Source organism: Mesocricetus auratus, unplaced genomic scaffold (assembly GCF_017639785.1).
Source record: "Mesocricetus auratus isolate SY011 unplaced genomic scaffold, BCM_Maur_2.0 Super-Scaffold_100009, whole genome shotgun sequence".
NCBI lineage: Eukaryota > Metazoa > Chordata > Mammalia > Rodentia > Cricetidae > Mesocricetus > Mesocricetus auratus.
The window spans coordinates 83,884,372-83,911,287 of NW_024429193.1; the positions used below are offsets into that span (position 1 = coordinate 83,884,372).

A 26,916-nucleotide genomic window follows, 5' to 3' on the forward strand; every position below is an offset into this window, starting at 1 on the left:
AAACATCAGGTCCTGCTGCCGTTTTCGTGAAGCATTTTCCATCTAAAGGCTAATGCTCTGGTTGGTTTTTCCTGTGGTTTATCAGTGCAGAGGTGGTGGACTCTACAAGGGAAAGTGGTGCCTTTTCGGAAATGTACAAGTCATCCATGAAGTGCTCTAGGAAGAAAATAGGGTAGGTTGTTTCCCTGGGATCTCAGTGGGTAGCTGAGAAGGAATAATCCTGACCCCGAGATCTCTTCCTGGCTTCTGTTCTCCCCTCACCATTTCTTCTCCTTACATGGGCCCACTAAAAGACCATCTGCTGTGATCTGACATAGCTAGGGGCCCTCAACAGAGACCAGCTGTTGCCAGCACTAGATTTTTGATTCCCAAGGTAGAGAATAAACTCCTTACTTTATGAATAACTCAGTCTCAAGCATTTTGTATTTTCAAATGAAAACAGAAAATTAAAATACCTAAAATGGTAGAAGAAATGTTAAACCAAAAATCTCAGAAAATTTTAAGTATCTTATACGTGATCTAGCTGTTATATAAGTCTTCTATTTTTCGTTCTCTCCAAAAATATTTAGTTTAATTTTTTCTGACTTTCACAAGCAGGGCCATTCTTTTACTTGACCCTACATTGGATCTGTTATAGCCTGTGCAAAGTCTTTTCAAAGGTCTCACTTCTAGAAGATTATCTCCTGGATAAAGCATATTTGCATTGGGCAGTAGAAGTGCAGGGTGACCAGTTTCGCATAAGCCAGTGTGCTCACACTTTTAAAAAGCAGGTTAATGTTCCTTTTATTGCTGGCTTTCTCTGCTTCTCTGTGACCTGAAGAAAGTCAATTAACTTCTATGTGTCTGTACAATGAGGATAACACTGCTTGGTCACACACCTCTCAGTGGTGTTGTAAGGAAAAACAAGATAGTGCTTATAAAGCATTTGCAGAAAGTTCAAAGGAAGCAGAGACAGAGAACACAATGCATTCTTAAATGTGAAAAATGGTCTAATCCAGATTCTTTGACAGGGTTTTTCTAATAGGAGAAAGCATTTTTAACACTTTGCTAAACTTAATTTTCTCCCAAGTATGCCATAAATACACGATTGGCTGAAATGGGATTCTTCCTGCCATAGTCAACTTCGCCAAAGCAATAACGTGGTCCCACTTGGGCAAGGAAGGGGACAAAGCTTATATTAGAATATGAGAGAGTGCCTGCTTATCTGTTATATCACTACAGAAAGGGACCAAGGAGTTTAGCATGACACTTACAATCGCTTAATAAGTCATTCTACCTGTCATTTGGTAGGACCAGTTTTAAGAACTCACTGTGTCCTTTGTCCTGGAGATGAGGCTAGGTGTCAAGCTAACATATCAGACAAAGATGGAAATTTTTGGCATAAAAATCTCAGGATTTTTTACAGTATGAAATATTAATAGCCTACAGTTTAATAATCATTCTATTTTCTATTGTGCATATATGACTGTGAGGGAGCTAATTTTCCAGGGAGAATCTAGTGTCTTTTTCAGACCTGACAAAGGACATGCAATGACAGGGTCCTTTCCAAGGTATAATTATGAAGCAACATAGAGAGCCAATATCTATAAAATGTCAAGGTAAGAGGATTCATAGGACATATCCCATAAACTATAATATTCACTTTCTTATACTCCCTTTCCATTTTCTTTCTTTTCTTTTCTCGGTACAGGGTCTCACTATACAGACACCTCATCATCCTGCCTTGGCCTGCTGACTGTTGAAATTGTAGAAGAACAACAACAGGCCCAGCTTCTCATCTCCTGGGGAAGAAAAAAAGTGGATAAGGTATCATCATCGACATCATCATTGCAATCATTGGACAGTATCTAGGCCACTGCTACTTAGAAATATAATCCGTAGAAAGCAACTCAAGTGGATAAGATATCATCATCGACATCATCATTGCAATCATTGGACAGTATCTAGGCCACTGCTACTTAGAAATATAATCCGTAGAAAGCAACTCAAGCACTGCATGAAATCTTATTAGAAATGCAAAGTCTAAAGCCTCAGCTGAGCACTACTAAATCAAGATCCGCTGGGACCCAGAATCAGTATTAACAAGCTCTCCAAGGCATTCCTTGGCTCCCCAAATATGATAAGAATCGACCTAAGCTATCCTCCTCATTTCCAGTCAACTCACCGTCATGTAAAAGGTTGTCTGCCCTTTGTGTAAATCCCATCAACAGAATTGTTCACAAAAGGCAAACACAAAAGCAGAAAGGATAATAGCCTTGGTTTAATGATTTCAAAATGGTGTGATTCACCTACAATAGCAGAACATGGCTTACAACAAAAAACTTAACAGTGAAGCAAAGTGCATTTCATGGACAGTGTTTCAGCTGTTCTTAGGTCGCTTTCCTTCTTCAAGCTAGATCTCAAGGAAGCATCGTGACATGTTAGTTATAGCCATGACTCAATTCAATCAAACGTTTGTGTCTTCTTAAGTCCATTGCTTCCCAGGCACATGTATTTTGGATTTCAGATAGATCTGTGAGTGTATCCCTATGTTTAGGTTGCAGAGAAGTTCACAATTGTTAGTTAAGAGTCACTAATTTGTCTAGAACAGAGTTGAAATGTGGGTACTGTGCCTGAGATAACCACAGCTTAGATTAAAGAGTCCCAAATCTCCTATAAAATCAAGTCATTGGTTTATTTATTATTTATTCATTCATTTTTTGAGGCAGGGTTTCTTTTTTCTGTCAAATAAAGGATTATTTACTTTAAAAAAAGTTTGTGTCTTATAAAAATCTGTATGTTGCACTACAAAGTTAGCATGCCATAATGTTAGGAAACAATGATTGTGTGTCATACAAATCAATATGTTGACTTTGGGAACTAATGTGTCATGGTATTAGAAGATGGAGCTTTGGGGAAAGAACCATATTATGGGATGGGAATCTCATAAATAGGAGTACAACCTTGATTATAATTAGTTGGTTTCTTTTGTTATGTTATCCACTATGTGACTATACAACCATATGACTGACATCTACAAGTCCAGAAGTGATCCTCTCAGACATCAAAATTGTCAATGTCATGATCTTCAAATCTCTTGTCTCAACAAATTTGAGAAATGGGTTTCTTTGTTTGACACCTAGTCTATGCTTTGTGGGTTATACAAGATTGAAGTGACGGAGACTGTTGTAATTCCCACCAAAGCAGTCCTGACTTGGATTCACAGTACCTTTCATAGTAGGCTCTATATTGATAAATATTTTTAACGATTTATCATGCAGTATGTGAGAGATAAGGAAAAGACAATGAATGAAGAACATTGGTTTAACTCCTTATATACCAAGACTCAGAGTTTCTTAGTCTGAGTAGTCTGTCTTCTTAGACACATAAGCAGTGACAGAAAGTAGCTAGGACCATAGGCCCTGGAGCTCAATGCTAGGGCTTCCTTGCAGCTGTTGCCTGACTACCCACTCCTAGAATTGCTTGCACAACTTACTCTACCAAAATATCAGTAGCCTCATCTGTGACACAGAGGCAATATTTAACTTAAAAGATTTTTCTCAAAAATGAATTAGTATCTGTATGACTTCAGAGTTGTTTCTGTTGTGTAAAAAGAACAGTCTATGCTATATAATTTAAAATATCTGGGGTCAGAAGTGAGATCTCAGGACATGAATTGCTTGTTATATGAGCATGTGAACCCGAGTTTCATCCCCAGAACCTGTGCAGAAATGTACACAAAACATTTACTAGTGACTAAAGTGCTGGGACAATGGGAAGAGACAAACCTAAGCCAACTAGCAAGCTCCAGGCCAGGGAGCAACTGGATTTCAGAAAACACAGTGAATGACTACTATGGACATCAGCATGTACGCACACAAAGACATGCACATGCATACATACCTGCACCAACACACATAGGAATGCATACATGTACACACAGGATAATGGTTATTACAGTCCTCATCACCTTAATAAAATAGGTCAGGGTGGTCAAAACTTGCTATCTCTGATTCGTTTCAAGTATTTGCCCATTCCCTGAACAAAAAATAATTTGTATGATTTAGGCTTTTATTTTCCTACAACTTTGGGGAGAAAATACTGAGCCACTTCATTCAACTGTCCTCCAATTTTTTATATACATGGAAATACCTGTGTTAGCTATTCTACTTCAATTTATAAATTAACTTTGCAAACTATGTTAATAAAGTATTTGAATATTTTGATTATATAGTAAATGCCAATATTCAAGTACTTCAAGCTTATTTCATTCTCCTGCCTTGAGATCCCTAACATGACTAATTGGAAAACAAGGCTCATGCATCTCTAACAAGTGTGATCATTCTCCTCTGAAAATTATTGTGAATTACTTACTAAGAACATTTTTGAGAAAGCAGCTGAGGAAACATGAACCGTTGGGTAGAAATGGCTGGCACACACAGGCTTGTCAGAGTAACAATTGCATAGGCAGTGGTTGTCTTAAAGGCTTCTTCTGCTCACAAGGCCCTGTGTCCACCATGAAGCCAAAGTTCTCACTCTTGAATGGCACACTGTGCATTTTACTTGATTCCAAGGTTCTGGAAGTTTTGATATGGGTGTGGGCAGGGGCCCTTTGCCATGTTTTGCAATGTGTCACTGTTTCTGGAGGGCCACTTAGCCACGCTTGATCACTGTTATCCTAAAAATTTTCTGCAGAGATATTTGGAAAGCCCTAAAAGGTAAACCAAATAGAGTGACTCATTTAGAAGTTGGAAAATATATGCAGATCCATTTTACTTTATTGAACAGTAATCTTGGTAGTTTATAGATCTAAGATTATAAATGAAATCATTTCCTATGACTTTCAGAATGTCAATAGAAGTGACAGCCTACTGAAAAATAAGTCCTTTATGACACCAAAGAAAGCACACAGGAATATGCTGTGTTACAAAATATGAAACTAATGTTATGAAATTGAGTCATTATGTGATAAACCAGTAACTATGATTTTAATTATTCAAGTATCTATTTAAAATATAATGTTAAAATTGAGTTATTTCAGAATTTGCCTGCTATTTCTTTTCTTTATTTAAATTAGAATCAATCTTATTTCACATATCAATGCCAGTTCCCTCTCTCTCCAAACATCCCATGCCCCTCACCGACCCTCCCATTCCATCCACTCCAGACAATGTCTGTCACATTATTTGGGGAAGGGCCTATTTCTAAATCCTTATGGATTTAGATTATGGATCAAATGTTTAAGTACATTAGTAGTTATATCAATAACTTAATTACTATGTTGCATAAATAAAAATAAATTAACAGGACAAGATAATATGCAATGTGATATTCTGTAGTTCCAGAATATGTTGTTATTGATATAAATTTTAGGAGGGGAAACTTTCTCTGTCCTTAAACAGGTAGTGTTTTTAAAATTCTATATTTCGTGAAGAAGGAAGTCCCACAGAAGCTCAGACCTCATTCTTATTAGAAGTCCCCCTCTTTATGAGAACTATGCAAATACTTCAACACCCCTGCTGCTCCTTCTGATGTACTTATGGTTCCTAGGATAGCATTTATAGCAGGAGAAATTGTCTACTCCAATAAACTGGGTTAACATTATGGCTGAGCAGAGATTTGCACTCTGGGCAACTCAAAGCATCCTGTGGGGATGATGAAAGACACAGGAAGTTTTGACACGTTTTTCTCCATCAACACATATTTTAGAGCTTTCCTAGATAAAGTGCTTAGTTCTTCCTTTGTACTAAAATACTGACTCCCCCTCCTCAGCCAACTTTTAATATTTGGGGCCAATAGTTCACCATATACAACCTGTCTCTGTGTAACTGTCACAGGAAGTCTGGGATATACAGTGATATGTCAAAGTCTATGGACTGTTGCTGTGTTTTAAATATTATGACTTGAGTTAGTAAGGCCCCCAGTTTATGTTTTGGGAGCTTGGTTCTTACTATGCAGGTGTCTGAGATAGTGGAACCTTTAAAGGGTGTCATCTACAGGATTTCAGCTCACTAAGATGTCCACAGAAGAAATTAACTTAACTCTAGTGGGGATTATTAGAACTATGACTTTTTATAACAGCCTGACCTTAGTCTGAGTCAAGTCTGTACTTTCTTTACTAGCAATGAGGTGTCTCACTTCCACCTGTGCTGCTCAAATTTGGCTTCATTTTCCATGAGACATTCACCATTGCCAAGCAGCTGGCAAAACCACATTTTGAACATCCATAACTCTTACCTAAATAAAGCTCTTTCATTTATGCATTTTTCTAGCCTTGGGTATTTTTAATAATAATGAAAACTGGGCTGATACAGTCCTACATTGTCTCCTATGCAGAAAAAAGTAATGTAATATGAGATCTAGGGAGGAGGAAAAGATAGAACTATTACAAAGTCCATGTATTGCAAAAGACTGAAGACTGTCAACCCTTTTATGAAAGATACAGCCCTGTTACTGAGCAAACATGTTTCCTTTAATTTTTATTTTCCCCCATTTTGTTGGGATACAGAAGTCCTTGTTCTCATAAGGAAGCACTAAGAGAACCAATGATGCTAATCACAGAAAGGTGTCTCCTCACTGGAGGATATAAAAATCGAATGCCTACATTCCATCCAGAGAACTGAGAGAAGATCTTGTTTACAACCTAGTGACAACTTTGTTATCTTTGCAGGCAGACATCTCCCAATTCTCCAGAATGATGATTGTAGGCTAGCCCTCCCTAGACCACTATGCATCCTTAAGGGAGATGTCACATGTATTTTATGGCCTGCTGACCTCTATACTGTTGGTCAAAGGCCATACCAGATTCTAGGCCTTTAGCTACAGAACCCACTCTAATGGTAACATGTACTTTGTAAAGAGTTTCTATGACATCACATCTTAAGCTTTATTGTGTGCCTGGGATTGGATTGATTGTTGCCTGTAAACCTTTTCTCAGATTGTCCTGTGTGTTAAATATGCTGACATTGAATTGCCTGGCATTAGATCCCCTGAAATCTGAGCCAGGTTGATGAAGGCAGTCTGCACCTGGTATGCATGCATGTATATATCTTATTTTACATATCAATCCCCCTATTCTCTCACCCTCTCATCCTCCCATGCCCCCCACAGACCTGCCAAACTCACCCCCCCACCTACTCCCCAAGGTTAGTGAGGCTTTCCACAGGGGACCATCAAAGTCTGTCACATCATTTGAGGGGGGAGGGCCTAGGCCCTCTTTCAGGTATCTGGGCTGCAATAGAATCCCTCCATAGGAAATAGGCACCCAAAGTCCATTTGCACACTAGGGATAAATACTGCCTCCACTGTTAGAGGTTCCATAGACTTCCTAGGTCTCCTAGCTGGCACCCACATTTAGAGGGTTTGGTTTGGTTCAATGCTGGTTCCCCAGCTTTAAGACTAGGGTCTTTTTGCACTCACTAGATCAGGTCAACTGTTTCTGCTAGTTTCTCCAGCATGGTCTTGGCTTCTTTATTCATTACTCCTCCCTGTCTACAACTGGATTCCAAGAGTATGACTCAGTGTTTAGTTATAGATCTCTGCTTCCACTTGGATCAGCTACTGGATGAAGGCTCTAGGAATGACAATCAAGGTAGTCATCAATCTCACTAGAGGGGAAGGGCAGCCTCTCCACTACTGCCTAGTTTCTTAGTTGGGTAAGGTCCTGCACCAGATTTTCATTCTTGCCTCTTTGATGGTTTGCTTCCCTGTATGACACCTGGAGGAACCACGTCATCTTTTCTTTAAAATAGATTATTTTCTCATACAATGCATCTTGATTACAGTTCTCCCTCCATCTATTCCTCCAAGTTCTTCGACCCCCCCCATATGGATCCACTCCCTTTATTTCTCTCATTAGAGAAAAACTAGCTTCTATGTGATAACAGCAAACTGACAAATAAAATATAAGATAAAACAAAAACAATGACATCAAAGTTGGATAACACAAAATAACATAAGGAAATAAACCCAAGATCCAACACAGGACTCAGAGGGCCACTTATTCAAACACTTAGGAACCCATAAAACTACTGAACTGGAAGCTCTACAGCATATGGAGAGGACACAGTGCAGACCAAAGCAGGCTCTGTGCTTGCTGCTCCAATCTCTGTGAGTTCATTTTCAGTACTATCAGTTTAAAAATAATGACTAGGAAAAGTGACTGATAAAAGTAGTTACAATTCCCATTTCTAGGTATCGCTCATTAATTTTTCTTTAATGAGTAAGAAGGAAACATGAATGCTGCAAAACACACCTGACTCATTTTTGCTGGCATGAAGTGCACACAAGCCATTTTTATTAATTTGCATCATATAATAACCAGAAAATGTCTCAATGTTATAAAAAAGAATATGAATTATATGAGAATGTGGCACTCATACTTTGCTTTGGACAATCGTGATTTGTCAACCATGTCTAAATTGACAGGTATGGAATGAATTCCACCAAGACCTTTAGTTGCTCAATTAGCTAATATGCCTATATCTATAAGGTAAATTTATTACCTCATAATCTGATCAGCAATATTCTCTTCAAAAAAATGAGATATCAGAAAGCATCCATTTTGTTGAATATTTTGTTAATTTATGTTTAGATATTTGGACACTTGATGCCATCTGTCGAGAGAAAATAATGCTAAGCAATTCATTCAGATTGAATCATACAGGACTACTATGTAACTCAAAGTGAATTATCCTGAAACTTTCAATTGGGTCTGCATCATGTTTGAGATAGAGTCAATGATGGTTGCTGTGGAAGGAATCCAATGATAGACATAGAAATAAATCATATTGGGCAAGAGAGAGCATCTCCTCATTCACTGATACTGATTATTTGCCGATAAGTACCTTGCATCCCCTTGGTAAATGTGTTTTACATTATGAATAGGAGTAAAAGGAACAGAGAGTTTGCTGTGAGACTGTGTCTCCTAAAAATGTCAGAGAGGCTACACTCATGAAATCTCATCAACATGGCTGCTTAAGAAATATATGATCAACGATGATACCAAAAGACATAGTAAGAAGGAAAGTGGTGCCTCAACCCCAGACAAAAATGGGACAACTGTGGAATGCAGAGAGCGAGGGAGAAATTGTCTTCCATAGAGAAGAGCCCAATACCGGTTTTCCAATAGTAAATTATCAGCCTTTACAAATAGGTAACATTATACAAACTAATCAGAAGTATTAATGCACTTAGGAATATATAATATGTATTTATTACACACTTGTACATGTGTATATATGTATAATATATATATACATATATAGTAAAATAATAGGAATATATACATGCATATGTTTTCCTAAGTCTATTATTATATTATATATTCCTAAATATATTATTATATATATATATATATTCCTATACACATGAATACTGTTATCTATAGTGTATGTATAACTATATGACAACTACAGGAGAAGAGGCCTTCAATTTGAAGGAGCAAGTGGAGAGACTTATGGGAAAATTTGAAGGAAAGAGAGGGAAGGGCAACAGATGAAAATATAATATAATTCAAAGAATTTATTATAACAACCCTATATTTTACAATCATTTAATTGAAGGTGTTATTCAATAAAAGCATAAATTAAACCACCATTCATTAGCCTATGTACAAGAAATTCTGAAATGTATAGCAATTTCAATACATATATCCAGACAGAAGGTGAGAAACTGAACTATGTTACAGACTTGCTATTCCTATGACTTTATGCAGATTGCTTCTGCAGAGACCAAATCATTTGCTTTGATTTGCATTCCAGATTATCAGTCTCCAGCTCTGAACCATATGTACACACAATCTGAATGAAGATTACATACATCAATTCCTATACTAATCACCATTGGGGCAAAAAGCAGGTGCTAAAAAAAGCCAGCCAAGCTCTTAGTAATTTTTTTCTCATGGGAAATGCAAACAAGAATGTAAGTCACTTTGCTTTCTGCTTTGTAAATAGCCACTCAAGTATGCTGCTTTCTTCTGAAGAGGCAGTGAAGAAGCGGGGTATCATTTTTCACAACATCCTGTATCCAAAATAGCAATTACCTTAAAGATATTTGTGAGAATAAAATGAAAAACCGTTGCATGCCTTACATGGAAGACCTCATGCTGCATTGAACTTCAAAGTTTATTTTGTCACTTGGTGGCTCTCCTGTACTTGTCAAAAAGCATCATTTGAGAACAATGAAGTCGGTAATTAGGCGTCATCCCACGCTGTCCACACTAAAATCTTCATTCTTGGAAACATTTGACCGTGTTATCATGTTCTGTTTCTCTGAAGAAAGTCAATAATGATAAAAGTTTATGTCAGACTATTGCAATAGATCATTACACCCTGTCAATAATATAAACACAGCCTTTATATAAGTATCATTTCAGTATAGCCAAATTATCAAATGAGAAACAATGAGTCAGGTTCACCTCAGCATTTACAGTTATCTCAAAAAATCGTCAATGATAGTGATTCATAGGCAAGACATGAGAAAAGGAATGTTAAACATAAATATTGAAAAACTGGTTATAGACAGTGTATTTAGCTAAGTGGCAGAGTACTTTCCTAACTTGTACAAAGCCCTGGATTCAATCCCCAAAATTTCCAGAAAACTTTTAAAATAATGATTTCAGATATACAAATATGTGCACACTGAAATGGCTGGATTCTTCCATCTGGCTCCAAAGACACTTTGTGCTTTTAAGTGACATCCCAGACAGACCCACAAGCCTTGGAATATCAAAATAGCAATCTGATTTGAAGTGTTTTAAGCTAGAGAGGTACTTAGGATCTTTAAGGCAGGGATATTCTTTACTAAAAGCATCTACCCTTATCTCGTGGTTCACCCCCTGGTTTTCTCCTCAGTCTCACTGTCGAGATAGGTTACTTTCACTCCTTATAATAGCTGCCACCTCCTAGTAGTGCTATCCTATTCTTGTACAGAGACAGGCTATTTTCTACAGTCCATTGTTTCCACTTATCTCTCAAAAGCTAAAAATGGCATTCCATATCTTTGAGAATCTGGATTCTGGCTACTTCTGTGAATCATCTTGTCCCACTTTTGCTCAATATAAATTAGCCACACTGTCGCTCTCTATAAATATATACATGATTTTCTCCCTTTCCCTTGCCCTCGCCCTCACCCTGAATACATTTAAACACCAGTGAAAAGCCCTGAATGACCATTACCCCTGGAGAATATCTCACTGCAACTACTGTCTGTTCAGTCCCTTCTATGGCATATTTTTTCCAATATGGCTTTATTTTCTTACTAAATGTAGCAATGCTTTCCATGCGTCCAAATTTTGCATGGTACACAGATGAAATAATATTTTGCCTGCTTTGACCAGTGCAAAATCCATAACACACTGGAACACAGAGAGCCAGTAAGTAGTTGTTCAACAGAATAATTTATTTTGTATTCAATTTGAACAATGGTAGTCTAGTATGAACTTGATATATGAATATACATGCTTAGAAACAACACATGACATACTTGTTGTCTGTGTGTGTGTGTGTCTATGCCTGTCTGTCTCTGACTCTGTCTCTCTCTCTCTCTCTCTTTGTGTGTGTGTGTTTATTCTTATATTTTTATGTTTCTTAAAAAGCGATAAAATTTCACTTTAGAGAGATTAGTTCTGTAAAGCAGAAGCTAATGGAAAATTCAATTGCCATGAATTCTATAATGCAAAAATAAATATTATTAACATAGTAGTGGATATATTTCTGATCTCTTCCTTTACCTAAGAAAATTATATCCTTAATGTCAAATGAATTTTCAGTTGAGGAAAATGAATTAAATATAACTATTAACCATGGTCTAGATGAACAAAATATTGATGATGTTGATCTGCTTTTTAAAAATTTTAGAAGCCTAGGTTGGCTAAGTTTGCTATATCTAAAACATTTCTCTGACCAATTTTTTAAAAATAAATTTAAAATATTGTCATTAGTGTTGGCTAGTTTGGGGTTAATTTCACAAAAGCTAGAGTCATCAGAGAGAAAGAAGCCTCAATTGAGAAAATGACTCCGTAGGACCAGGCTGTAGGTAAGCCTGTAAAATATTTTCTTAATTGGAGATTGATGGATGCGTGTCTACCTCACTGTGGGTGTTGATTCCCTAGGATCTTGGGCCTAGGTGTTATAAGAAACCACGCTGAACAAGCCAAAGATACTAAGCTAGTAACTAGTAAGCAACACTCTCAATGGCCTCTGCATTAGCTCCTATCTCCAGGTTCCTGTGTTTGATTTTTCTGTCCTGACTCCCTTCAGTGATAAATAATGAAGGGGTAGATAAGTCAAGTAGTCCCTTTCCTCCCCAAATTGCTTTGATCATGGTAATTCATCACAGCGATAGTAACCTTGACCGAGACAGAATTACATATTGTTTTTACACTGTTACTGCTCTAAATGAAAGACACTTTCACAAGAAATTGAATTTTCTATGGGCAAGCATGCTTTTGAGTGTTCAAAACCACATGATCATAATCCAGTATGGCTAAGGACTTCTCCAGTCATGGGGGAAATTTAAATGTAAAGTTTGAACAGCATGAGGTCAGAAAAACAAAAGAAGAGAAGATGGTGAGAAGAGATAATGAGATGCAATACTTCTGTGGTAAAGTATGTGAATCTCAAAAAGAATGTGAAATGATGCCATTGTTCTTACTTTACATGGTTATTTAAAATATAAGTTTAATTCTTTCAAGATGATCAGGGAATTTTAAATGATTTTTGTTTTTAGGCCAAAGTCATGCTACCTTCTTTATAATCCTCCTGATGCTGTATATAGCCAGTTTCATAACTGCTAACACTGTACACATTCACAGCCTTTGGGGAAATGTCCTATTCCTTATGGCTACCTCAACCTCCTCCAGCCTGTGCTGTAGGCTATGGTGCCTGGTGATTTCTTTTGAGATTCAAAAGATGTTCAGAAGCAGCTAAACATGAAAGTGTGACAGAAGAAGAAAGAAGAAAGACAGAAAAGGGGACAGAGAACTATTTTTGTCTTTAAAAGGTCACCATGAAATTTGTGTATGAAGGATAATAGCATAAATAGCTAGAGAACTCCATAGAAAGAGGCTTTTCTACCAATAACCTGCATCTCTGCTTGCTATCAGTGTCCTCTTATTTTCCTGCTTGAGTGGTCCTTGATGCTAGGGCAGGTTTGATACCTTCAAATCAGAGAAATCAGGTATTTTATAGTTATTTGTCTTTTGGAGAATTCTTGTATGGACTAAGCAAATAACTGTGTTTTCAAATGCAATCAATTAATATAGAAATGGCACAAATAAAACTTATAATTTATTACATGTTTAATTGAATTTAAAATTTATGAAGTAATAACCAGGCATATTATCTTGTCAACTCATATTTTCTGGCAAAGGTAGAATGTGTAAGTAAAGTGCTGTTTAACAAAAGGATAAATGCAGGCTTGTGAGTGCACAATGACATTCTTTAGAGCTTGAAGAGTACTGAACCGATATGAAATATTGTCAGCAAAATGGATGTAGGACCTTGAGTACTTTTAACAAATGGAGTCAAAAGTTCAACATACATGGACCTATGTCTTCCAAGAGAAACACAGAAAAGATGTTAAGAGTTTTCTGAACACCAGAAAGGCAACTGAGGATGGCTGCTTCTATATGGGGATGAAAGTATCTGGAGAAGGATCCAACTCTTGCCTTTGGGGAAGGGTTCCATAATAGGAGTAGTTTTCTTGATGCCCAATGCATATTACAGACAGAAAATGCCACTGGTAGATCAGACTGTCCTCTGGACAACTAGAGACAACTAAGAGCAGAAGAGAGAGGTCATTTGAGAGAGCTCCAGTGGTATGCATTGCCACAGACAGATGCTAGAAGGAGAACGATATGAGGAGCATCTCAAGCAAATTGCTAAAACTGAAATCCTTCAAGTGAACAATTACATGTACAAGTTCAAGCAAGACACACTCACAAAAAAGTCAGAGTGCTCCCTACAGTCCGTGCTCCATGAATAAGTTACGTCTTTGTCCAAATAAATCAAGCCTGTAAAGTGAGGTGGCATTCAAACGTGCAGAATCATCCTACACAGCACACACGAGAGGGAAATGCACAGCAATCAAAAAGACAGAATCCAATTCTCAAGAAATGAAGATTTATGAGCCAACTGACAAGTAGCTCAAGACAATTATTACCAAAAAACTCATAAAGACGACGAGTAAAAGTGTCTACAAATGAATCAGAAATATAGGAACCCAGACCCAGCAATGAAGAGGAGTGGCCCCCTGCCCCAGCATAGGATAAAACCATTGAAATTCTATACATAGGCATGTGTGTTATGAAGATCCTACAGTAGTGAGTTTCCATGTGCCTTTTTTCAAATACTGCAAATGTTAATTTCCCATCTTCATACTCCCTCCACTAAAATGCCCTACCATGCTAGCATCTATGTTCATCAGGGATAGTGGTCTATAGATCCCTTTCATGGTTGGGTATTTATCTGCTTCTGGTATCAGGATATTTCTGCTTCATGGACAGAATTTAGAAGTCCTTGCTCCTTTTTCATTTTACAGAATAATTTGAAGAATATGGACGTTATTTCTTCTTCAAATGTCTGGTAGATTTCTATGCTGAATTCATGTGGTCCAGAGCATTTTAATTTAGTAATCTATTAAATAATTTCTCATCTTAATAATTTGGGCCTATATTTCATTAGCTAATTTTGGTAAATATTTGTCATTTTGTTAAAAATTTTAAAGAACCAGCTCTTTATTTCACTGATTTTGTTTTGCTATGTATTTGTATTTGTTCCATCTATGGTTCACTAATTTCAACCTTGATTTTGATAATCTTTTCCCATTTGTGTTTTGGGGGATGTTGTTCTTGTTTTTCACACACTTTTGGTATATCATTGGTTTATTAATTTGAGATATCTCAAATATTTTGATGTAGCCATTTTGTGCCATAAACTCTTCTTTGAAGCACTTTCATTGTCTACAATTGATTTTGTTTTCTCAGTAGAACAGTTGCCAGTCATCATAAGTTATTTAATGTAGCTGACAGACAAGAATATTATGTTCAGTATTCTACAAAAATTAAAGAGAAAAATTTCACAAATAAATAAAACCTCAAGAGGCTTAAATTTACAATAAATTTTAGGGATAGTCTTCAAACTATAAACAGAAGCAAATAATTATATGGAGATATACAACTGATTAGTAAACATAAGTAGATAGGTAAATACCAAATGTCATAATAGTCTAATTATAACAAATACCTTCCAATTTTGAAATAAAAGTTAAAAAGAAAAAGTGCCAACATAACTATTGTTATAAAATAGCAGTAAGTACACAATTTATACAAAGCGGTAAGGCATTGGGTTGAAGCTCAGAGATTGAGGAAGCCTACTTCTCTTGCAAAGGCTCTGAGTTCATTTCCCAGAATGCATGTCAAGTGATCCAGAACCCCCTACAAATTCATCTTTCATCTATGTGTTGACTCAACACCAAAAGCACTTGCACTCCCACTCTGTGCTCTGTCTCTCTCTCTCTCTCTCTCTCTCTCTCTCTCTCTCTCTCTCTCTCTCTCTCTCTCTCTCTCTCTCTGTCTCACACACACACACACACACACACACATACTTCAAAAACAACAAAATGAAAAAATGTAGAGTCTTTTGCTGTAATCTCAGGCATATGTCTGATAATTATGGCATTTGTCAACTCATTGCTGTAGAAGCATCATACAGTGTATTTGTACAAACGTTTCTCATAGAGGTCCATTAATTGTTATGTGCTATGGTCTTGATGCAATGAAGAGGGTGGGCAAACAAGATGGGGAAAGGAGAGCTTCTTCACTGAATGATGTTGAATAAATAACAAGATTAAATTGGACCTTTGTTTTATATAACAAACAAAATAACAATTCGAAATGGATAAAGTGGATTAGAGACTTAAACAAGAAACATGAAGCCATATAGTTTTTCAGAAAAGACATAGACAGAATCTTTATAACATTAGTCTTTCCTACAATTTCTGGAATACCACACAAATCACAAAATCAAACAATAAAATAGGAAAACATTACACCAAAACTTTCTGTGTGGCAAATAAGCCACTGGAAGTGGCCTACTATGGGAAATATCTGTTTCAAAAGGAGCTAATACCCAAAATATATTAGAAAGCAAAGTAATTACTAATTAAAAAACACAATTTTACAAACAGAAAATGTAAGGGAACAATCTAAATACATCTTGACAGACAAATAAAATGTGTTATATATACAGAGTGTTATTCAGCTGAGGAACTGAGGTAAGTGGAGTACAAATACTTCACAGTTTACATGATTCTATTGTGGAAGATATCTGAGTTCATCATCCTCTCAGCACCAATTAGAATTAGTAGGATAGTGATTATCATGAGATAGCAGATAGTAAAATAAAGAAACATGTTTGATGCATTACCAGTTAGTAAAGACATCCTCTATACAAGGATATCACATAGCCAAAAATCGCATATATACACCTAAAATTTGAAAAGAGTTTCCCTTTTCTGTGTTTTTGTTTGAAATTAGATTTTAAAAATTATTAATTATCCCCCAAGATATTTTATGTTGTTTGTGACTGTTGTAAAGGGTGATGATATACAAACTAATACAGACAAGTTCACTCTCCTGTATATGATAGAATCCAAATAAAAATATACATACAAATGATTCTGTTGTTTAGGGGGGAAAATTAGAGGCCACTGGGATGATGCAAAGAGTGCAGATATTTGTTGCCAAGCTTGATCTCATGAGTTCAAACCCTGGGCACCAAGGGAAGCAGCTCATGCAAGTTGTTCTCTGACTTCTTCATACAGGCTGTGGCATGGATACACGGATACATATATGCATACATACACTCACTATGTGAAAATAAGTAAATATAACGAAAATTAAGACAAATTAAAGTCAGAATCCTGATTTTTTTCCTGGAAGAGTAGAGAGAGACAAGCACGTTATGGAAGAGCTTTCTGGAGTAATTTTTTTTCTCTTGATGAGTAGTGATCACCTGTGATGTCAGCTGCATGCTGAACCTCATTGCATTAACAGTAGCATATATTATGTTAAAATAACCTTACCATAATTACTTTAATAATGCAATGTGTGCAGACTGAATAGAGCTAACAGACTTGTCTCATCAAATTTTTGTTTAGTCAGTTGCTCAAGGCACAGAAGATATTATACCATCTGGTAACCTTACTAATCCAACTTTTGTTTTATGCAGTTGGAATGGCATTGCATCTTTTTAGTTCAAAGACTATTTTGTCATAGAAGTGCCAAACGTTTAAGTAAATTTTTCCGTTTTCATTACAAAGTCTGGCACCATAAAGATCTGACAATGCCCTCCCATTGCAGCAAGCTTTAGGTCAGTTTTCAGTGATTCCAATATTACTTTCATGTATTCTTTCAGGTGAATCACTTTCCAGCCTCCAACCTACCTGCAAAGTGATCAATGAAGGCCACCAGTAAGGGGAAAGGCTGAAGTGAACTTACGACCTAACAGCTTTCACATAGCCATCATTGAGTGGCATTCCATCCTGGGTGAAAATCCGAGTGAGTCACACTCAGACAACCAATGAGCTCTGATTTGCCAAGACTTATAACAAGAAGGAAAAATGACCAACATAAATCTTATATCACTTTTAGCAACAAAAATCTTTCAGGTCTTCCAAGAAAAAGAACAACACTGTGTTATATAAACAGCCATAGATTTCAACTTGTCAGCTCTGGTGGGTTTTTCTGAATTGACAGGTGCAATTATGTTTGGAAATAAAGTCTAATGTTAGGGTGGGACATACTATCTTAGTATCTCTTCCAGTTACTGTGATCAAATGCCCTGACAGAAACAACTTAAAGGGGGGAAAAGGTTTATTTTGACTATCAGTTCAAGGGTATAGGCACCATGGTGAGGATATCAAGGTTGCAGGAATTTGAAATGTCTGGAAATGTTGCATTCACACTCAGTACTGATAAGACGGTGAATCTCTGTGCTTAGTCCACTCCCTCCTTTGTGTAAAGTGTCAGATCCCAGCCCATGGAAAGGTGCTACCCACAGTGGGTGGATCCTCCCATGTTAATTAACCTAAGCAAAATAATTCTCCACAGACATGCCCATTGGACCATCTCTCATGTGATTCTATGTCTCATCAAGTTCACTACTGACCTGAACCATCATGATTCTCTACCCTAGCCAACTTAACATCCAACATACCACTTTAAATCATAGCCTTGTCGCCAATGTCTCATGTTCATCTCAATGTAATAATTACCTACCTTTGAAATCCCTATAATCTTCTATAAGCTAATAGCTTAAAAGTACAACACTCACATGTGTCTTAGAGTTTCTATTGCTGCAATGAAACACAATAACCGTAAAGCAAGCTGGAGAGGAAATGGTTTAATTGGGCTTACACTGCAGCATTGCTGTTCATCACTGAAGGAACTCAAACAGGAACTCAAACAGGATCCAGGAACCAGGAGCTGATACACAGGCCATGGAAGGGAGCTGCTTACTGGCTTGCTTATAATGCCTTGCTCAATCCACCTTCTTATAGCAACCAAGACCACCAGCTCAGGGATGGCACCACCTACCATGGGCTGGGCTCTTCCTCATTGGTCACTAATTGAGAAAATGCCTTAAAGCTGTATCTCATGGAGACATTTTCTCTGCTGAGACTCCTTCCTTTGACACAGAACCACACAGCACTACATGTAATCTGACACTCATCATGTTAAATGAGATATCTTAAGTTTGAGCTCCCATAAAAGAAGCAAAATTTACATTGTATTTTAACAGAATGGCACAAAATAAGCAGCCCCATTCCAAACTGGAGGAATCATGACATATCAAGCAAAGTCCTGCAAATAAAATACAAAATCCTGCAACTAGATATCCAGCAACAGAATTATATCTGTTCATATCTCATAATGTACTCATCTAGGCTGAAATTGACTTGGGTACCTCACTCCTCTCTACCACCTGCCATCGCTATGGGCCAACCCTACTTAATTCTTAATACTTTTTTCAGTACATGCCCATAGTTCTGCCATCTCCAATATGCTGGGGTCTCGACTACAACATAGGCTTTACATTCACAGCTTCATAAAATGGCCTTTTGGAAACTCTTGGGAGGAACTCTGACTCTGTTATATAATGCTTGCTCTCTGGTAGTCTTCAAACCATGGCAAAGAGTTCCATAAGTCTCTCAATGAGCCATCATCCATGTCTACAAAACTATTCCACATTAACAACACTGATGATTTGATTTCCAGCTCCAGATACAGGATGGTCCCCTTGATTATATCATCTTCTGTGTGCTGACTCTAGGACACATTTCCCCAGGAAGTTTCCTTTGAAAATTACAGAGCCTCTTTTGGTTTATGATTTTTTTCTTCAAATAAATTTGTACTTACACAAGGCCAAGCCTTGATGGGTAGAATGTAGCTGTTCCTGATGCTCTAATGCAGCACAGAAGTGTTTCTACTCAGTGATGCTGGTCCCCTTAAAAACTACAGCCACTGTCTCAGCAACATCATAAAAGGTCTGTCTTGAAATTCCCTCTTTCAAACTGATTCATTGTTTTTAGATTTAAAGTCACTCATGTTCTTCAGATGTGAAAAGAGTGAATGCAGATTTTTGACCTCTACTATCTCAGCATCCTCATCTCTCAAGCTGATGGTAGAATGACCCCTTAACATCTGCTTGCAGTATTTGGAGGGAATTTCCCAAGTTTCTAAAACATTTCGTGTACCTCCAACAAACCAGTTTCAAATGCCTATGCACCACATGGTCTAGTTTATTACAGCAATAACCCCTCTTCTCATTACCAACATTTGTCTCACTTCATTTCCCTGGTGCTGTCGTAAAATCCTCTGACAAATGTAACTTAAAGGGGAAGGGTTTATTTTGATTCATAGTTCAATAGTACTGTCCATTATGCCGAGAAACAAGGCATCAAGAGACTAAATATACAATCAGGAAGCACAGAGAAATAAATACCTCAGCTTAGCTCATTATCTCATTTTTTACATTTCAGCTGCCACCATGGGAGCTTTGGCCCAGCATCCATGGGGAGAGGCCCCAACTGTAGCCCTAGGAGGCAGACACACTAGAGGAAATGCATTCATTGACCAAAGAAAATGTTAAGTCCAATAAATCCTAACAAAAAATATACAGGAACTATGGGACACCATGAAAGGACCAAACCTAAGAATAATAGGTATAGAATAAGGTGAAGAAGTCCAGCTCAAAGGCACAGACAAACCTATTTTAAAAAATCATCGAAGAAAACTTTCCCAAAGAAGGTAATGACTATGAAAGTACAAGAAGCTTACAGAACACCAAATAGACTAGACCAAAAATATCCCCTTTCCACATAGCAATCAAAACACCAAACATATAGATTAAAGAAAGAATATTACAAGGTGCAAAAGAAAAGGGCCAACTAACACATAAATGCATACCTATCAGAATTATACCTGACTTCTCAATGGAAACTCTGAAAGCCAGAAGATCCTGGATAGAAGTTCTACTAACACTAAGAGACCACAGATGCCAGCCCAGACTACTATACCCAGCAAAGCTGCAATCACTGTAGATGGAGAAAACAAGGTATTGCATGACAAAACCAGATTTAAACAATACATATCCATAAATTCATCCCTACAGAAAGTACTGGAAGGAAAACTCTAACCCAAAGAATTTAGCTACACTCACAAAAACATAGGCAATAGATAATCCCACTTTGCCAAAATACAAAATAAGGGAAACACACACACACAATACCAACACAACAACAAAACCAAAACTAACAAGAATCAACAATCAATGATCATTAATATCCCTTAATATCAATGGTTTTAATTCACATATAAAAAGACACAGGTCAACATAGTGTATAAAAAGACAGAATCCACCCTTCTGCTGTATACAAGAAACACACCTCCTGAATGTGGGTGTCAGTGAGGTGGCCTAGATAATCTATGGGGCCTTGGGTAGTATTTACCTCTGGCATACAAATAGACTTTGAGTGCCCATGCCACAATATGGGAGGCACTCTCAGCCAGGACTATTGGGGGAGGGCCTAGGCCCTGCCCTGGATAAAACGACAGTTACTGGAGATCCACCATGGAGGGCCTCACCCTCCTTGGTGATTGGAGTGAAGATTGGGTGGGAGACTGGGGGACCTGGTGGGGAAGGAGGGGGAAGACAGGAGGGAGAGGAAGCTGGGATTGACATATGAAACAAGACTGTTTCTAACCTAAATAAAAATTTTAAAAACCCTCAACTTCAAAGACAGATGTAACATCAGAGTAAAGGGTTGGGAGAATATTTTCCAATCAAATGAACCTAAGAAATAAACTGGTGTAGTTACCCTAACATCTAACAAATTAGACTTCAAATTAAAATTAATCAAGAAAAATGAAAAAGGTCATTTCATATTCATCACATTACAAAGCCATCAAGATGAAGTGTCAATTCTGAACATCTATGCCTCAAATAGAAAGGCACCCACGTTCAAAAAAGAAACATTACTAAAAATTAAATCACACATAAGCCCCACACACTTATCCTGAGAAACTTCAGCATCCCACTCTCACCACTGGATAGGACTACTAGACAGATACTTAACAAATAAATGAAGGAACTAACAAAAATTATGACTCAATTGGATTTAAGAGACATATAAATAGCATCCCATCTGCTAGGCAGTGGTGGCACATGACTTTAATCCCAGCACGTGGGAGGCAGAGGTAGACAGTTCCCTTATACTGAGGTTGATAACTACCTTAAATGCCATCCTAGACCCTTCATCCAGTAGCTGATGGAAGCAGAAGGAGATATCCACAGTTAAACACTGAACCAAACTCCTGGAATCCAGTTGCAGAGAGGGAGGCATGATGAGCAAATGGGTCAAGATTATGCTAGGGAAACCCATAGGAAGAGCTGACATGAGCCAGTGGGAGCTGGTAGACTCCAGACTGACAACTGGGAAACATGCATAAGACTGAACCTGGCCCTCTGAATGTGAGTTATCAATTGGAGAATCTGGGCCATCCATGAAAATCCTGGAAGTAGAACTGGTATTCGTCCCTAGTGCATGAATGGACTTTGGGAGTCCATTCCCTAGCGAGGGATACTCTCTCAGCTTAGATACATGGGGGAAAGCCTATGTGCTGCTCCAAATGATGTGACAGACTTTGATGATTCCTCATAAGATGCCTTACACTCCCTAGAGAGTGGATGGGGTGTGGGATGGTGGGTTGTTGGGGGAAAAGATGGATGAAAGGAAGAAGGAATTAGGATTGGTATGGGAAATAAGATTGCTTTTAGTTTAAATAAACATTAATTAAAATACAAAAACCAAAAAATAATATACACATAATGGATCTCAATACTTCTTAAAGTGTATTATTCTATTCGTATTCGTTGGATAACACACATACACACACACACAGAGAGAGAAAGAGAGAAAGATATATATATATAGAGAGAGAGAGACAGAGAGAGAGACAGAGAGAGACTATATACTACATAAAGGATCTTTTAAAAGATATACGTTCTGAGAATGGGGTATCCTAAAATTTTCAAGTTTTGTGTAGTGAACCATGACAAGATATTATTTAATTACATAAGGACAGCACAGTAAACAATGGAGATTTAAAAATAAAATTACAAATGGTTACATAACATGTTTCTAAAATAATAGTTTTATATTTGAGATTATAACATAATTGCACAATTTCCCTCTCCTTCCAGACCCTTCCATATTTCCATTGCTCTCTTTGAGATTCATGACCTCTTTTCTTTTAATGATTGATATGTGTATATGTGTTTCTAAATGCATAAATATAACATGTTTGTTTCATATAATATTATATTTATGTATATAGAAGTTTGACATCTGTGTTGCATATAAAATTTGTATGCCCTTCTCTGGGAAAGACTCTACCTTTTGCTCTCGGCATTCATCAGTTGCCTTTAGGTCTTAAACTTGGGGTAGTGGTCTGAGACATTGCCCCCATTCCTTGTTAGCATGTCTGAAATATCATATTTGTTCATGCCATGCTTATATAATTCCACTTTACTGATATCATCACTATGACAGAGATGCGATAATGCCTATCAAAATCAGAAAATGTGAAGACCAAAGAATATAGCCTAGTGTCTGTAACCAAATGAAATCTTAATTCCATTATGCCATATAAAGTTCCTTTTCTGCACAGGAAGGGTTTCTGTAGAAGAGATGATGAATTTTTGGAGTTACTAGCCATAAAAATACTTTCACTGAAAGATATTTCTTAAACCTCAATGAGCACAGATTTTTCAGTTAGGGAAAGCAATGGACACAATGTAAATGCTTCCCCAGTGTATTTTCTGAGTTATTTTAAAAAGTGGATGAAGGAAAAGTAATGACAGTCTTTTTTTAAAAAAATCAGTTTCATTTCTAATTTCTGATCATTATCATCTTTATAAGCTTTCATTCTGCTGAAATTTTTCACAACCAAATCACATCTTTAGTCAGGTTTGAAAAAGATGTTGGTATACATCAAGTCTTCCAATGCTTTTCCAAATGTCCTCTTGTTCTAAAAATGTCTGTTTTGCCAATTGCATAAATTTGTTTTGATCTCTGGGTCACACAGCTTATTCTTGGCCTCAAAACTATTGGATTCTTAATCCTCAATTATGCCCTTAAATGGTAACCCTTGGACAGAGTATTTGGCTGATAAATGTGGGATCATCAAACACCTTCAAAGTAAGAACTGAAAATTGAAATACTAGAGGAACCTTAGGACTCAGTGTAGGTAGTGGCTTCTGAACAAGATTCCAATAACTCAGGAAATAATAATGGAAAATAGCCAGTGATGTGGGAATCAAATGAAAAGACACAGGAAACAACTAACAGGATGAATAAACAAACTATAGAATGTGAGAAAATTCTGCATAGCTATTCATCTGACAAAAGAATGGGAAATGAGTAACTAATTAAGAATGGGCAAATGATCTAAACAGACATATTTTGAAAGTAGGCAAATGGCCAGTAAATATGTGAAAAATCTTCTACAACTTCATATACCAAAGAAATTCAGATCAGGACACACTAAAATTCCATCTCACCATAGTCAAAATGGCTATAATAATGAAAAAAATGTTGGCAAGGAGTGGGGAAATGGAACGCTCTACAGAGTCCATTTAAAAGTCTTAAAACATGGACTGGAGAGACAGCTCAGTGGTTGGGAGAACTGGTCATATTAAAAACTGAATATAGAACTTCCATATAATCAAATCATACCACTCGTATACCCAAAGGAGTCAACAGAAACACGTGCTAAACCATGTTCATAGTATCATTATTCACAATCCCAATTAGTACAACCAACTTAGATTCCCAACCTCAGGCAAATGGAAAAAGAAAATATGGAAGACATCCACAGTGGCTTTTATTCAACAGTAAAGAAGAATGAAGCTATCTCCAATTGATAACACCTTCAAATGAAGACTTAATTTTCTTCAAAGGAATATCACTGGAGAAAAAAATAGACCACATGACCAGCAGTAGATGGCCAAAAGAAAGCAAACTCAACAGCATCTTCAGCATCTTTGGAGTTTCTTTTCATAATGTCATGTGTATTTTTTATGACATATATATATGTATATATATGTGTGTGTGTGTGAATATATAAATATATATTCATATATAAATATATGTTATATAGACATATTCACTATTTTACTCTATAGTTCCTTTGTGCATCTAATATTATTTCCAATTCATTCTTTCTGGTTTTTTGTTTGTTTTGTTTGTTTTTTATTAATTTTATCTTTTTATTTAAACTAGAAATAAGCTGGCGACCCAAATCCAGGGCAGAGGGCAGAGGTGAACACACTTGCCCTCTCTTGGATCCTCAGGCTTGGGGACTGCAGCCAGGTCAACTCCCCCCGAAGGACGACCAAGCGACCAGGAGTTTGCAGAGAGAGCTGGTACACTTCTGCGAACACTCAGGGCAGAGAACAGAGGTGGGTACCAGGTCCCCAACTTAGACCCGATTTCCTCCTGCTCACCCCTATCTCGGAGCCCATGGCTTGGTGAGAGCAGCCAGGTCAACTACCCCCGGAAGGACCACTAAGCAACCAGGAGCCTGCAGAGAGAGGTGGGCCACTTCTGCCCACACTCAGGACAGAGGTAAGAGCCAAGCAACCAGGAGCCTACTGAGAGAGCTGATCCACTTCCACCCAAACCCAGGGCAGAGGGCAGAGAGCAGAGGCCAGAAAGTATTAGATTTGCTTGCACCCACCAAAAGGGAATCCTAGTCACCTACCCACCAGGAGAGGAAGAGACTGTTTCTACACCCACTGGAAGAAGTGATGGGGAAAGGCAATATAAGAACACACTCAGAAACAGAAAAACAAATAAGACTCCACCAGAGTCAAGAGATTCTACACCAGTAAGACCTAAACACTTCAATGTGGAAGAAGCAGAAGGGAATGACCTTAAAAACACCTTCATGAAAATGATAGAGACCCTCAAAGAGGATGTTAGAAAATCCCTTAAAGAAATGGAAGAAAAAACAAACAACAAATGCAAGAGATAGAAGAAAAAACAAACCAAAAATTCCAAAAAATGGAAGAAAGGGAAGAAAACATGAAGCAAAAATTACAAGAAACAATTCAAACCATGCAAAAACTGAAAGCTGGCATGGAGACAAAAAAAACACAGTCTGAAGGAATGCTAGAAATAGAAAAACTGGGGAAATGGACAGGTACTACAGACGGAAGCATAACCAACAGAATACAAGAGATGGAAGAGAGAATTTCAGGTGCTGAAGACACACTAGGAGAAATAGATTCATCAATCAAAGAAAATCTGAAGTCCAAAAAAAATCCCTGATACAAAATATCCAGGAAATATTGGACACTGTGAAAAGACCAAACCTAAGAATAATAGGCTTAGAAGAAGGTGAAGAAACCCAACTCAAAGGGGCAGAAATCATATTCAACAAAATCATAGAAGAAAACTTTCCCAACCTAAAGAAAGACATGCCAATGAAGATACAAGAAGCTTACAGAACACCAAATAGAGTGGACCACAAAAAAGTCCCCTTGCCACACTGAGTCTGCATTCTAGTTATTAGCTCACACAGCCACTCAGTATCATGTGAGAAAGCGCATGACATTTTAAAGTCAAGCTCATTCATGAAGTAAAGAAAAATGTACAGGAAGAATAGTTATGACATGAATTTTAGTTTAATATTTTAAAATCTTATTTCAAATGTAGTGGATTGTTAATTTCAAGTCAGCTATGATATTTAGCCACAGACATCTTCAATTCTATTACTCATAATTTAATAACTATTAAACAGTCAAAATATAATACACAAAGTCATAAATAATGTAAATGTTTCTACTTAATGGCAGCCAGGAAACTAATACTGAATATACTATTGCCAGGTTAGACAGACAGCTATAGATACTTAATATGAAAAACAAAATTTAGCCTTCATCTTTTATTTTATTGTTTGTTTCATGTAAAGTAGATAAAAGATCTTTTTCACAAATGAGAAAAATGTCTCAAATATTTTCATTTTCGTTTTTTTCCTTAGTTTTTATGCTTTTTCTTTCTTAATTTTTATGTCTAATCATAAACTTAACTACAATCCAGATAGATTTGGAGTGGATTGAGAAAGATATGACACCCAAAAAACTTCAGTGAAAGCAGAAATTACAGGTTACTTCAAGCAGATGGGTTGGAAATGCTTTGCTAAGTCACAGAAGAAATTATCTGGTGAGTAAGATGACCACAAGTCAAAAGAATTAGAGTTGTCGGCAGTCAGAAATGGTGATCATTTTGCTGGGCTTGCCATTCCTGGACCCAAAGTGTTCCATGGCTTCCAAATACTCATGATTCCTTTAATCTTCCCGAAGTTGGCCA

General features: G+C 37.1%; 1 long non-coding RNA gene across 2 annotated transcripts in view; it reads right to left on the minus strand.

The window, feature by feature from the left end:
* Window positions 1-9,367: 9,367 nt before the first annotated feature.
* The window catches only part of LOC106021611, a 98,711-nt gene continuing 81,162 nt past the window's right edge, over window positions 9,368-26,916 (minus strand). For both annotated transcript variants that reach the window (XR_005879524.1, XR_001196837.3), the window contains one exon: window positions 9,368-10,250. This is a non-coding gene — a long non-coding RNA (uncharacterized LOC106021611). The remainder of the gene's footprint in view (window positions 10,251-26,916) is intronic.